Source organism: Bison bison, unplaced genomic scaffold, assembly GCF_000754665.1.
Source record: "Bison bison bison isolate TAMUID 2011002044 unplaced genomic scaffold, Bison_UMD1.0 scf7180017864177, whole genome shotgun sequence".
Classification (NCBI taxonomy): Eukaryota; Metazoa; Chordata; class Mammalia; order Artiodactyla; family Bovidae; genus Bison; species Bison bison.
In genome coordinates, this window is record NW_011494749.1 from 2,115,878 (window position 1) to 2,130,022 (window position 14,145).

Genomic DNA, 14,145 nt, shown 5'->3' on the forward strand with positions numbered 1-14,145 from the left:
GACCCCGCCTCCCACGTGACGATCCGGAGGCGGGGTCCCGCGGACCCTTCCCTCTCACCTTGCCTTAGCCTCGGATTCCGCCCCCCTCGCGGGGAACGTGTGTCTGCGCTTGCGCGGTGGGCTTCCTAAGGGCCTAGGATTTGGGTCTTGAAACTGGTTCCGAGGAAGTGGGGTAAGGGGAGACCTCCAGCCTGGGATACTCAGGAACTTCCAAGGATTCCTTCCTTCCTAGGGAGTCCGGAGAGACCCTTCAGAGCTCAAGTCTGGAGCTCCTCTGACAGGAGATGGCCACCCCGAGTATCTTAGCACACTAAAGAGGCAACCAAGTTGGGGGAGGAATCCAGTCTTCGCGGGTTCTTCCTTTGCCCCAGTAGGGTGAGGGACAGAGATGAGGGTGAGTCTTCTTGACTAGCTCAAGGCCATCACTACACAGCCCAAGGCTCACAGCAGGGCAGGGCCCAGGATGTTCCAGAAGCAAGGAATGTTAGTACTGGACAGGACCCAAGCGTTCATCTTGCCTCCGCTTCACTGAGCCTTAGAAAAGACATAACCTGTGCAAGGTCAGGAGAAGAAAATGGCAACCCATTCCAGTATTCTTGCCTAGAGAATCCCGTGGACAGACGAGCCTGGTGGGCTACTGTCCACAGAGTCGCACAGAGACACGACTGAAGCAACTTAGCATGCATGCATGCACTGGAGAAGGAAATGGCAACCCACTCCAGTATTCTTGCCTGGAGAATCCCAGGGACAGAGGGGCCTGGTGGGCTGCCATCTATGGGATCGCACAGAGTCAGACACAACTGAAGCGACTTAGCAGCAGCAGCAGCGCGAGGTCATGGAACATGGTAAAGGCAGAACTAGCATTAATTCCCCCTACCTGTTGTTTTCCACCAGGGATGCAAAGCCACCCCTGACAGGACAAATCATAGGATTGACTACTAGGGAAGTAGAACAAAGGGTTGAAGTAATCCTGCGTTCCAGCCCCAATTCCATGTGACTCAAGAGGTGAGTTATCAAGTCACTAAACTCACTTGGGCCTCATTTTATTCAATTGTAAATGGAAGACTGGATAGGTAAGCAAAACATCTAAACCTTCTTTTTCATCCTCACTCCCACACACCTGTATTCTCCATCCTTCTAAAGACCTTCCAGTGGTTTCCCAAGTCCCTCTTGGGACTACGTTGTGTGGATCAGGGGACTAGTTACAGAGAAGAAATATAAGGTATCCAGGAACTAAACTGATCTGTACAATAATAAAGAGCTGGCTCAGAAGAGATTTAAGAGTGATTTTACAGCCTTTCCTGATGCGTCAGAGGTAAAGAATCTGCTTGCCAATGTAGGAGACTCAGATTCCATCCCTGGGTCTGGAAGATCCCCTGCAGAAGGAAATGGCAACCCACTCCAGTATTCTTGCCTGGGAAACACCATGGACAGAAGAGCCTGAAGGGCTACAGTCCACAGGATGGCAAGAGTCAGACGTGACTTAACGACTAAACAACAACCAGTCCTTTTAGTCAGTTGCAGGAGAGAGGAAGATAAGAAGATGAGAAAAATGAAATAGCACCTGTCATAATGAGAGGAACTTGGAGGACCTGGATGGTTGAAAGGACTGTTTAAACATTTTGTCAAAGTCTTATAGTATACTTTTCACCTTTGATGTCTCTTTAAAATTCTTCCCTGAAAGTCTAAATTACTTTAAATTTCTTTTTTGGATATCAGACCTGTGTGTCTTCTGAATGCTATGGGGAAAGGGCCATAAAGCAGCCAAGATAAATTCAGGTTACAGACAAAATGGTGTCTGAGGTTTCCTCTTTCTTCGAAATTATTTACCCAGTGTTTCCTTTGCTATGGGCATTTTCATATCTGTATGATTCTGTTAAGTCTTAATTGCTTAATATTTGAGACATGCTTGCTTCTGACAGCTGCTCTTCTGTGCCTGTATGCAAAACTTTCTGCTTTAAGTCAGTTGAAAGAATAAGAACTTGTATAGTGGTATATATACACATTTAAAAAAACTTTTTATTTTTAAATAACTGTAGATTCATATGTACTTGTTAGAATATCCTTTACCCAGGTTCCTTGCAATAGTGATAATCTTACAAATGCTATGCTGTGCTAAGTTGCTTCAGTCGTGTCCGACTCTGTGTGACCCCATAGACGGCAGCCCACCAGGCAGCCCTCCGTCTCTGGGATTCTCCAGGCAAGAACACTGGAGTGGGTTGCCATTTCCTTCTCCAATATATGAAAGTGAAAGGTGAAAGTGAAGTCGCTCAGTCGTGTCCGACTGTAGCGACCCCATGGACTGCAGCCCACCAGGCTCCTCCGTCCATGAGATTTTTCAGGCAAGAGTACTGGAGTGGGGTGCCATTGCTTTCTCCGAATCTTACAAAACTATAGTACAAAATCACAACCAAGATATTGATACTGATACAGTGGAGATACAAAACATTTGTATCATTTCCATGAGCATGAGGATCCAAACTGTCTTTTATAAACACACCCATTTTCCTCCTGATACCATCTGCTCCTTCACTCCTGGCAACCACTAATCTGTAATCCATTTCTATAAAGAGGTCATTTCAATGGAATCATGTAATATGTAATGATTTGGGATTGGCTTTTCTCACTCAGCATAATTCTCTGGGGATTTATCCAGGTCATTGTGAGTATTAAGAGTTTGCTGTTTTTATTGCTGAGAATTCCATGGTTGGGATTGTCACTGTTTGGCCATTCATCCATTGAAGGCATTTGGGATGCTTCCAATTTGGGGCTGTTATATATAGAGAGTTGCTATTAATGTTCATGTACACATATTTTTTTGTGAACATATTTTTCATTTCTTGGGATAAATACCCAGGAATTGGATTATTTGGTTGAATGGTAGCTGTGCATTCCATTTAAAAAAAAAAAAAAACTGCTAAATTAAAAAAATAATCATTTTTTCTCCCAGTTTTATTGAGATATAATTGATATACAGCAAGTAAATGTATATTTTTAATTCAGAGAAGGATCCATGTTTTGTGGGGGCCTGACACATTTACTGTTTATGGGGCCCCTTTAAGAAAAACTAATATAGGGACTTCCCTGGTGGTCCAGTGGTTAAGATTCTGCACTTCCAATACAAGGGATGCAAGTACAGTCCCTGATCGGAAAACTAAGATCCCTCATGCCATGTGATGGAGCTTAAAAAAAAAAAAAAAAGCTAATACAAACCATACAGATGCAAAATTAGGTTAAATCAAGTATTTATTTAGACTATGAAAAGTAATCACAATAGATTATACATGTTAAGACTGCAAATACCATAAACATTATAAAATTGAGAAATGTGACATCTAATTAAATGTCCAAAGCACGTTTACTAAATTTCTTGGTTGTATATTCTTTGATTACCTCTTCATATGACAATGATTTTTTTTCCTTAATAGGTGTTATTTACTGGGATCCTGTCATATGAGCCTGTTACATGATCCTGCTATATGGGAACCTGCTATATAGGTTTTGTACCCAAGTACTTTGTGTTTGTATGCCTGACCTCATTTCAATGTCACAGTAAGCCTATAAGATCAGTGTTATGAATATGACAGTGATTTTTAAATAACTTTTTAATAGAGAGGACAAAAGAAATGTAGTTTTTCCTCTGGCATCATTGTTCATCAATCAGTCTTTATTATGGACAGCTGGGATGCATAAAAAACCATCTGACACATATTGAACAGGCTGTAATACTGCTGAAGGAATTCTGATTGATCCCATTTCATGTGATTACCCTTTAAAAAAACAAGAAAAGAAATAAAATGTATGATGAATTAAAAATAAAACACTGCATTATTGAGTGTATTTCTAACAGAAGAGAACTTCCATTTTGGTTTGACATCAATGAGAACCAGATTTTCCACTTACAGTTTGTACATGTCTGATGATTAGAAGAATTTCCCCTGGACTAGCTTCTGGCTCTTTATGTTTCAAACCTTGTTTCCCCCACACTACCCACATACTTCCAGTGCCAGCCATGTGTTAATACCACATTATGACCTCTAGCCCTGTAACCTCCATGACAGGATGCCAAGTGAATCAGTGCAAAGGGCCATAGATTCCATCCTGGAATCTGTTGCTAAACAAGGAAAGCCAGCAATAACTGAATTAAATGGGACTGTAACACATGTAAGTATGTTTCATTAAGCCCCAAATTAAATGTATCCCCAATTCAGCTTTCCCTTTGCCAGATACCCAGAATATCCAGGGTCACTCCAACACAAACTGACATGAAGGGAAATGTGATGAAGGGGAGGGTGCAGTGGAGCCTTGGCAGAGACCCTTAGAGCTTAAGTTTCATTAATTTCTTGATAAATCTGTCTCTGCTTTTTGTTCTGTTGTTGTTGTTCCCCTACCAGGGAGGGACTGAACCCAAACCCTTGGCAGTGAGAGTGCAGAGCCCTAACCACTGAACCAGCAGGGAATTCCCCTGCTTCTGTTTTAGTTACTTACATTTTTACAAAAGAAATTCATGCTCATCCTAATTAGTAAAGTCAACCAGAAGTTTATTAAAAGCAAACAAAAAGGACAGAAAAATGAAATAAATGCTTATTCAGAAAAAGAACAAATAGGAGAAATACAGTAATCACTTATAGTTCACTTATCCACAGCAATTCCAGAATTCTGCTGGGATAGTTACTATGAAGGGTAAGTAAAGTTCTTTGTTTAAATCTTACTCATCTTTCCAAGGAATTCCCTTATCTACTCCACGGGTCCTGGCTTTGCTACTCTACAGAAAAAGGGTGTTGGGGAATACACCTTCCTTAGAGTCTGCTCAGCTTACTTCCTACTGGTTCTAGTATGAAATCCAAAGGTTACTTTCAACTCAAATAATCAAAGGATTTCTTTGAGAACATGATTCCCTCAAAACCTTGGTAGGCTTTTGATCTGTTTGCTTCCAGTCAGCAACGTGTGCCAGTAACCACACCCAAAGTTCTTTCCTATACATAATTTTCAAGCATGATTCTGTCTTTGTTTTCCTTCCTTGGTTCCTCTCTCTGTTTAATGGGGGCTATCTTCAGGCCATTAGACTCGGATGGGAAGACCACACTCTTAATCAGATCTTTGCCATTGAAGTCTGGGTCTAACTGGGCCTTTGTTACTCACAGGTTTTTAATATTTTGTTTCCTATTTTAGTGTCAAGAAGTAGTCAGCTTTATAATCTTTCATCCCCCAAATTTCTGGACTTCTTCTAACTCCTTTGCTGCTGCTGCTGCTAAGTTGCTTCAGTCGTGTCCGACTCTGTGCAACCATAGACGGCAGCTCACCAGGCTCCCCCGTCCCTGGGATTCTCCAGGCAAGAACACTGGAGTGGGTTGCCATTTCCTTCTCCAATGCATGAAAGTGAAAAGTGAAAGTGAAGTCACTCAGTTGTGTCTGACTCTTAGCGACCCCACGGACTGTAGCCCACCAGGCTCCTCCATCCATGGGATTTTCCAGGCAAGAGTACTTTCCTGCTTAAAAAATGGCCGGTTCTTGCTTGAGCTTTTCTCTTTGTTCTAATGCTTTACTAAAGTCAGCAAATAGTAGACAATACCTACTACCTACTCTCTTTCCAAAAACTTCTTGTAGAGCTATATAGGCTGACTAGGCAAGTAATGTGCCACCTTTTAAGTTGTCACAAGCAACAGTTGTAGCAAATCTTTTGTGATGACATAACAAACTCTCAAGTATTCTGCCCTCTGATATCTGTTTCCACACCATCCCTACCCAGCTACCAATTCAAAATCATATATTTTAGATTTTTTTTTTCCTTATAGCAGCATGCAACTTCAAGGTTTTATCTTCTGTATTAGTCAAGATAGGCTGACTGCTATTAAAAACAATTCCAAAATTTCAGTTGGCTTAAAATAATATTTTTTGTTTACTTATCACTATCCAGTACAGATCATCAGGGACTCTGCTCCACGAAGCCATTCAAGGATCCAGGTTTCTTCTATGTTAAGTCCACTCTTTTCAGCCACCAAATAGGGGTAGTGGTGGAAGAACAGGGAGAGTCAATCAGGAAAATTTATGGTCCAGACATGGAAGTATGAACCTCACGTTCATCCACACTCCACAGTCCGGAATTAGTTGCATGACCACAGTTAACTGTAAGGAAGACCAGGAAATATTGTTCATGTAACCAGAAGGAAAACAGAAACATTTTGGTAACAATGACCCAAATAGTTTCTCCCATATTCCTTTTCATATCACTTACCAGAGTTAGAAGTTTTCATTCCCTTAAATGACTATTCAATCAGTATCTTACCCATTAGGTTGTACACTACAAGAAAGGCTTTTAGAAGAGAGTGTATCCCAGTGCTTAAGAGTACAGACCCTGGGGTGATACTGCCTAGATTGAAATCCCAGCTCCACCACTTACTAGCTATATAACATTGGACAAATTACTTAACCTCTCTGTCCCTCAGGTTTTTCATCTATAAAGTGAGGATAATACTATTTCTACTCCTGGAGTTGTTGAGGGGATGCAATGATATAGTACATTAAGAACCCTTAGAACAGGGCCCCATATGTTGCAAGAACTTGGTAAGTATTAGCTGCTGCTATTATTAAAAGTGGGCTTGCACTGTGTCTGCTTTTACTCACCATTATATATCGAGTGCCTATTACAGACTAGCTGTTCGATAAATATTTACTGAATATTAAACAAACATAGAACTCAAAACTAGTCAATCTGAAAACATTGTTTCAACAACCACTGCCTAACTGTTTTAAAGCAGCAAGTATTAATTTGTGTTTTAAATTTATCAAATTAGATCTTGCAGTCTAAAACTACCATAATAAAATAGATGATTTAATGTAAATTCCTCAAAATGAAGATATAGCTGTACATTATCATCCAACACACATAAAAATTCAAATATACTAAACGGTTACTAATTATTGGGTGGTTATTTGGACCCTGAACTCTAACAGAGGGCTTCCCAGGTAGCTCAGTGTTAAAGAATCTGCTTGCCAATGCAAGAGACTAGGGTTCGATCCCTGGGTTGGGAAGATCCCCTGGAGAAGGATATAGCAACCCACTCCAGTATTCCTGCCTGGGAAATCCTGTGGACAGAGAAGTCTGGTGGTCTACAGTCCACGGGGTCAAAAAAGAGTTGGACACAACTGAGTGGGTAAAAACAACTCTAACAAAAGATTTATCTTTCAATTATTTTCAATACAGAGCTCCCCTGACTCCTCACTTTGAGCACTTTTAATTTAATTCAATAGCAGAAGTAAAAATATGCAGCATTTTCCAGGAGCTCAATTATGGCAAAAGGCTAAACACAGTTATCAAATAGTAAAAATTAAAAACATTTTCTTCATACACAGAACCTTGACTCTGTTTATTACCTTCCTTTCTCCATCAAAATGAGGTTACTGTGGGAGGGGATTCTGAATACTTGTGAAGCCACACAACACCTATTGTCAATGCCCTGACCTAAGATTTGAAGAAAAATAAAATATTCCTAAAATGGTTTCTTTGTTATGCTCTCATTAGCTAGATGGCCTTGAAAGGTAACTAGAAACTTTGGTTTCTTGACATTCTCTCCTTCAGACATTTTTTAAGTGACCTCAAGAGCAATTAAGTTTGTTTGTTTGCTTTTTAAGTTTGCTGGGCTTTTCTCTCCTTTTATTTCATTGTCTTAATGTTTTTTTTTTTTTTTAATAAATGCTATGGTCATGGAATTGTGTAGATTATATAAATCTATAGTCCACATAAGCATAAGTACAAAAAAAAACAGGGCTTTTTTCTTTGGCTTTCAGAATCAGAAATTAACAATATCTGAGTGGAGGGAAAAAGAGTTCTTTTAATTCTTTGTTTCTATAATATGTTTAACATAAGCAGTGTGTGGAAGAGTTCCAAGATCTGTCAGAGGCTAAATGGCGATATTGTTCTAGCTTCTAACCATAAAGAATGCCTAGGGATAACTTTAAAATTATTCCAAAAGAACAAAATAGAAAGCCCAGAGATAAATCCACACACCTATGGACACCTTATCTTTGGCAAGAGGCAAGAATATACAATGGAGAAAAGACAATCTCTTTAACAAGTGGTGCTGGGAAAACCGGTCAACCACTTGTAAAAGAATGAAACTAGAACACTTTCTAACACCACACATAAATATAAACTCAAAATGGATTAAAGATCTAATTGTAAGACCAGAAACTATAAAACTCCTAAAGGAAAACATAGACAAAACACTCTCCGACATAAATCACAGCAGGACCCTCTATGACCCACCTCCCAGAGTAATGGAAATAAAAGCAAAAATAAACAAATGGGACTTAATTAAACTTAAAAGCTTTTGCACAACGACAGAAACTATAAGCAAGGTGAAAAGACAGCCTTCAGAATGGGAGAAAATAATAGCAAATGAAGCAACTGACAAAGAATTAATCTTAAAAATATACAAGCAGCTCCTGCAGCTCAATTCCAGAAAAATAAACGACCCAATCAAAAAATGGGCCAAAGAACTAAGCAGACATTTCTCCAAAGAAGACATACAGATGGCTAACAAACACATGAAAAGCTGCTCAACATCACTCATTATCAGAGAAATGCAAATCAAAATCACAATGAGATATCATCACACGCCTGTCAGAATGGCTGCTATCCAAAAGTCTACAAACAATAAATGCTGGAGAGGGTGTGGAGAAAAGGGAACCTCTCACACTGTTGGTGGGAATGCAAACTAGTATAGCCACTACGGAGAACAGTGTGGAGATTCCTTAAAAAACTGGAAATAGAACTGCCGTATGACCCAGCAATCCCACTGCTGGGCATACACACCAAGGAAACCAGAATTGAAAGAGACACATGTACCCCAATGTTCATTGCAGCACTGTTTACAATAGCCAGGACATGGAAGCAACCTAGATGTCCATCAGCAGATGAATGGATAAGAAAGCTGTGGTACATATACACAATGGAGTATTACTCAGCCATTAAAAAGAATACATTTGAATCAATTCTAATGAGGTGGATGAAACTGGAGCCTATTATACAGAGTGAAGTAAGCCAGAAAGAAAAACACCAATACAGTATACTAATGCATATATATGGAATTTTAAAAGATAGTAACAATAACCCTATATGTGAGACAGCAAAAGAGACACAGGTGTATAGAACAGTCTTTTGGACTCTGTGGGAGAAGGCAAGGGTGGGATGATTTGAGAGAATAGCATTGAAACATGTATATTATCATATGTGAAAGAGATTGCCAGTCCAGGTTTGATGCATGGGACAGGGTGCTCAGGGCTGGTGCACTGGGATGACCCAGAGGGATGGGATGGGGAGGGTGGTGGGAGGGGGGTTCAGGATGGGGGAACACATGTACACCCATGGCTGATTCATGTCAATGTATGGCAAAAACCACTACAATATTGTAAAGTAATTAGCCTCCAATTAAACTAAATAAATTTAAAAAAAATAAAATTATACCAAAATAAAAAGAAGTGTGGGAGCATATACCCCCAATGTGTTAAAAAGTAGTTGCCTTTGGGAAGTGATATTGAGTGGGGTAAGAAATATGTGGAGAGAAATACAGGTGATTTCACTTTTAAGTATATCATATCATACTATTAATCAAAAATAATATTTAATAATCATAAGTATTATTTTAATCATATTGTTAACATGTGTTCACTTTAAAAACCATTAGACAAAAAAATACATTGCAGTGCATATTAATTCACCCACAAACTATATGTGTAGAGACTAGTTTAAAATATCATGCTAATTAAACAACTTTTACCAATCTTGGCATGATTACCATCTTTCACCTAAAGTCTTACTGACCTCAGGGGAAAAAAATCAAGCAATCAGCAGTGCTGTAAATTCTTGGCAGGAGCTGATGAGACTGAAACCTATACTGTGAGGTTCACCAAACACGCCTGACTGAGGGGGATTTGCTGCGTGGATGCACGAGTAAGTGAATGAATGCTGACTGAGGTTAATTAGGGTAGCTCTGATGGTGCCATTCATGTCGAGCCCAGAGAAGCTCCAGCCTGGGCTGCAGAGCTCAGTTTTCCCAGGGCCAACCCAGAACTTATGCCATGAAACAGGGCTTGTTGAGACTGTGGAACAAACTTTAGAACTTTCTTTCTATGTGCTAGAGCTTCACCACGTTTACAGAATGCTGGGTGAGCCTGAGAAATAATAGCTAATAATTTTCATCTGTCCACCATAACTATATGTTTTTTTCCCCATAAGGAATTCATAGCAGCCTCTCACAAAATTGAAATTCTGCAGGGAAATACTTTAAAATAGCAATGTTATAGTGGAAAGCAGCCAATCAGGGAAATTCAACTCCCAAAATTAATAACACAGGAAGTTCTCTACTTGCAAATAAAATATTTCCAAAAGGTCATTTGCAAGTCAGCTGTTTGAAATTAGGAACAATGCTATAAATGGTGGTTAGATTTCCACTTAGCTCTCAAAACATGTAGCATACTGATCCTAACCTGCCTTTGTCAAAACCACACTGATGACAATCTTATTTAAGTTTTGAAACAGACAGGTCTGTAATTGAATATTGTTCATATAAGCATCTGTGAGTTGATGTTGTAACCTAAAGACAACTCATAACACCATTCTAACCTTCAAAGAGCTGACTTACAAACACCCTAGGAGATAGGTTTTATTATTCCCATTTTTCAGATCAGGAAAGTGAATCTCAAGAGTCTTACAACTAGAAAGTGGGAAAATCAGAGTTTGAACCCACATTAATCTGTATCTGAAGGCCAAGCCCTTCTCACTGCACCAGTTTACCTCTTAGTCTCATTAGAATTCTATTGTGGAGATTCTCGAATGCCAGGCTGAGACATCTACAATGCACTTGATAAGATCAAAGTGTTGCTACAGAAAACAATGAACCTGTGGGTGGATAAAATGGAGGAGGCCCTGGAAGAGGAGAATGCAATTTGGAGGAGTAGCTACAGAAAGGTCCAAGAAGAAAATACTGTGAAGGAAAACAACAAATGAATGAATGACAAGTAAATCCTCGCAAACCTGGATGACTGACTGCCTCAGAAGCTGAGGGAGAGGAAGGAGTAAAAGAAATCATCCAGATTCAACTCCCAGTAATGGAGAGAAGGATGGCAGCATTAAATGCCAAAGGGGACATAAGGAAGTGAGGTGAGAAGGGGAAAAGATAGTGGTTAGTTGCCATTTTCTGGTTGGCCTGTGTCAGATCCCTTTCTTTTTGTGGGAAGCTGAAGGGAATCAGCTGTCATCCTGGGCAGCTGGGACCCACCACATGACCTAGACCAATCGGAAGCCCCAACCCAAGTCTTTGACTCTGGGGGGAATAATACAAAAATCTAGCCGTCAAGGACCACACTGGAAGGTGACTGAGACACTGAAGACCAGCGTTGATCGTGCGGGGAAAGCCAGCTCCAGGGCAGCGTCCTCAACAGACTCCTCCTATGGAGTGAACTTGGCTGTGCTCTCTGTGCCCTAGACTGCCTGGGTTCCTGCCCATTTTCCATGCTTGGTCCTCTGGCTTCCCTGTCGACCCAGTGAGCCACCTGATATCCTCCCAGTGAATTCGTTTTCTGCTTGAATTAGCCAGAGTGGGTTTCTGTTGTTTGCAGTTTTGAACCCTGGGTGGTAAATACGCTGCCTTCAGTTTTAAACAGATTGCGCTGGCATCACGAGCAGATGCCCAGATGGAAGCCTCCAGCACAAAGTCTAAAATGTGAGATTCAAGTTTAGGAGAGAGCTGGGTCCGGGGATATAGATTTAGGATACTTCTAAATAGAGCCAATGACTTAAGTCATGAGAAGGATCAAGGAGAAAGATTTGAGAAAGAGAAAATCGACGTGAGCAATGTGTAGAAATGAACAGACCACCACAATTTAGGAGGCAAGAGAACAAGACAGAGAAAGAGCATAACAGTCATAGAAGGCGAGTCAAGCTAGTGTCATGTCACAAAACCCAGAGAAGCCAAGAGTTTTAAAAACTGATGGAAATCAGATGCTCTTAAATGCTACAAAGTCTGAGGAAGATGGGGAACGACAAAGGGGCGCTAGATACAGCGATTAAGTTGTCACTGGTCTTTAGAGAGCTCTTTTATCATGATGGTGGGAAAAGAAATCAGGTTGCAGTGGGGGGAAAGGAGGTGAAGACTGAGGGGCTAGCGTGAGAGCTGAAGAAGAAAATATAGGCTAGAGTTGAAAGAACTTTGGCAGGACTTTATTTTGTTCACTATTGTATTCCCAGTCCCTGGACAAGCACCTGGCATATGGCAAGTGCTTAATAAATATTTGTTTAATGAATGAATGGAGAAGAGCAGAAGCAGAAAATTAACTTGACTTGGAGTATGATAAAGGCACATATTTTTAGTATTCAGGGTACCCAAGTATGCTTGCCAGCCAGGGTTACCAATTCTTCTCTCCCACTTCCTCCTTGGGCTGTAGAAGCTGATTTCCTAGCTTCTCGTTAGTTACTGAGTAGATGCTTTTCCCCCATTCTCTACTGCTGTCCTCCTTCCTCCACTATTCAGTTTACACTATAAGCTAATACAGCAGCCATTGTCTAGATCACAATTTCTTGTCCTTACTAATTTCTTATTTTCCTCAGAAAATCCATTCTTCTACTAATTCATATCCCCTACAGAGTTAAATCAAATATTCCTCATCCATATTTATTTTGTTTCATATGTCAGTAAAACCTCAGCAAACTATTATGGGATGATCTGATAAAACCAAGTCTGATTAAAAACTTTCAGATAAACCTTTAGGTGATAGCTTGATTGTACATTTCTAGAAATTCACTGCTCTGAGGTCCACTGAAATGCCAAATTTTAAGTCCAATAACTAAATGACCAAACACAGGATCAAAACCTTGTAACAAAATCTTATAAGAGCATAAAGTTAAAATGGCCTTTAAGTAATAAAAGATAGATTTATTTTATTTTCAGTCTTTGTCCAAATGTCAGAAGTCTGTGAGTAAAGAACAGGCATTTAAGAGATAAACTGTAACTAGAAATGTAAGAAGTCCTAAGTGGTTCTTTAGTGTGATGAAACACTTGGATTATAATAATAAGATTAAAGACCTGGAGAGATTTCCCACCCCTGGTTTATGGTTCTTCATGAATATAAGTAAAGCACATAAAGCTTTTCCAGTGAATTTAAGAAGCAGTTTCCTTTTTTGTCTGCACACTTTAGGGAGGCAGTCTGAGTGCCTATCAAAGGTTCATCAGAGGAGTAAGTTGTATGGATATTACTGTATTAATTTGCCTTTAGACAGTCTGAAATTATTTTTGGAAAAAGAAATACAAAATGAATAATTTGCTTTTGATCATGTAATTTCCTTTAGTTTCTTTTCCTAGTAATTTTAAAAATTTATTTATTTTTTAATTGAAGAATAATTGCTTTACAGAATTTTGCTGTTTTCTGTCAAACCTCAGCATAAATCAATCATAGGTATACATATATCCCCTCCCTTTTGAAACTCCACCCCGTCTCCCTCTCCATCCACCCCTGAATCAGTCATAGGCATACATATATGCCCTCCCTTTTGAAACTCCCTCCCATCTCCCTTCCCACCCATCCCTCAAGGTTGATACAGAGCCCCTGTTTGAGTTCCTGAGCCATACAGCAAATTCCTGTTGGCTATCTATTTTACATATGGTAATGTAAGTTTCCATGTTACTCTTTCCATACATCTCACCCTCTCCTCCCCTCTCCCCATGTCCCTAAGTCTATTCTCTATGTCTGTTTCTCCACTGTTGTCCTGTAAATAAATTCTTCAGTACCATTTTTCTAGATCCTGTATATATGCGTTAGAATATGGTATATATCTTTCTCTTTCTGACTCACTTCATTCTGTATAATAGGTTCTAGGTTCATCTACCTCATCAGAACTGACACAAATGTGTTCCTTTTTATGGCTGAGTAATATTCCATTGTGCATATGTACCACAACTTCTTTATCCATTCATCTGTCGATGGACATCTAGGTTGCTTCCATGTTCTACCTGTTGTAAATAGTGCTGCAATGAACAATGGGTTACATGTGTCTTTTTCAACCCTGGTTTCCTCAGGGTATATGCCTAGGAGTGGGATTGCTGGGTCATATGGAGGTTTTATTCCTAGTTTTTTTTAAGGAATCTCCAT

General features: G+C 39.9%; 2 long non-coding RNA genes across 3 annotated transcripts in view; one reads left to right on the forward strand and one right to left on the reverse strand.

Annotated features, from left to right (window-relative positions):
- The first annotated feature begins 54 nt into the window (after nt 1–54).
- Nucleotides 55–3,512, forward strand: LOC104990311. Its single transcript, XR_825502.1, has 3 exons — nt 55–172; nt 895–1,005; nt 3,429–3,512. It is a non-coding gene; the product is annotated as an uncharacterized LOC104990311 (long non-coding RNA).
- Nucleotides 3,513–3,688: 176 nt separating this feature from the next.
- The window catches only part of LOC104990312, a 31,635-nt gene continuing 21,178 nt past the window's right edge, over nt 3,689–14,145 (reverse strand). The window contains exons 2-3 of one of the 2 annotated variants that reach the window (XR_825503.1): nt 5,904–6,126; nt 3,689–3,770 (exon numbers count right to left, since the gene is read on the reverse strand). This is a non-coding gene — a long non-coding RNA (uncharacterized LOC104990312). Of the gene's footprint in view, nt 3,771–5,742; nt 6,127–14,145 lie in introns of those variants that run through there. The other variant, XR_825504.1, reaches the window with a different exon arrangement.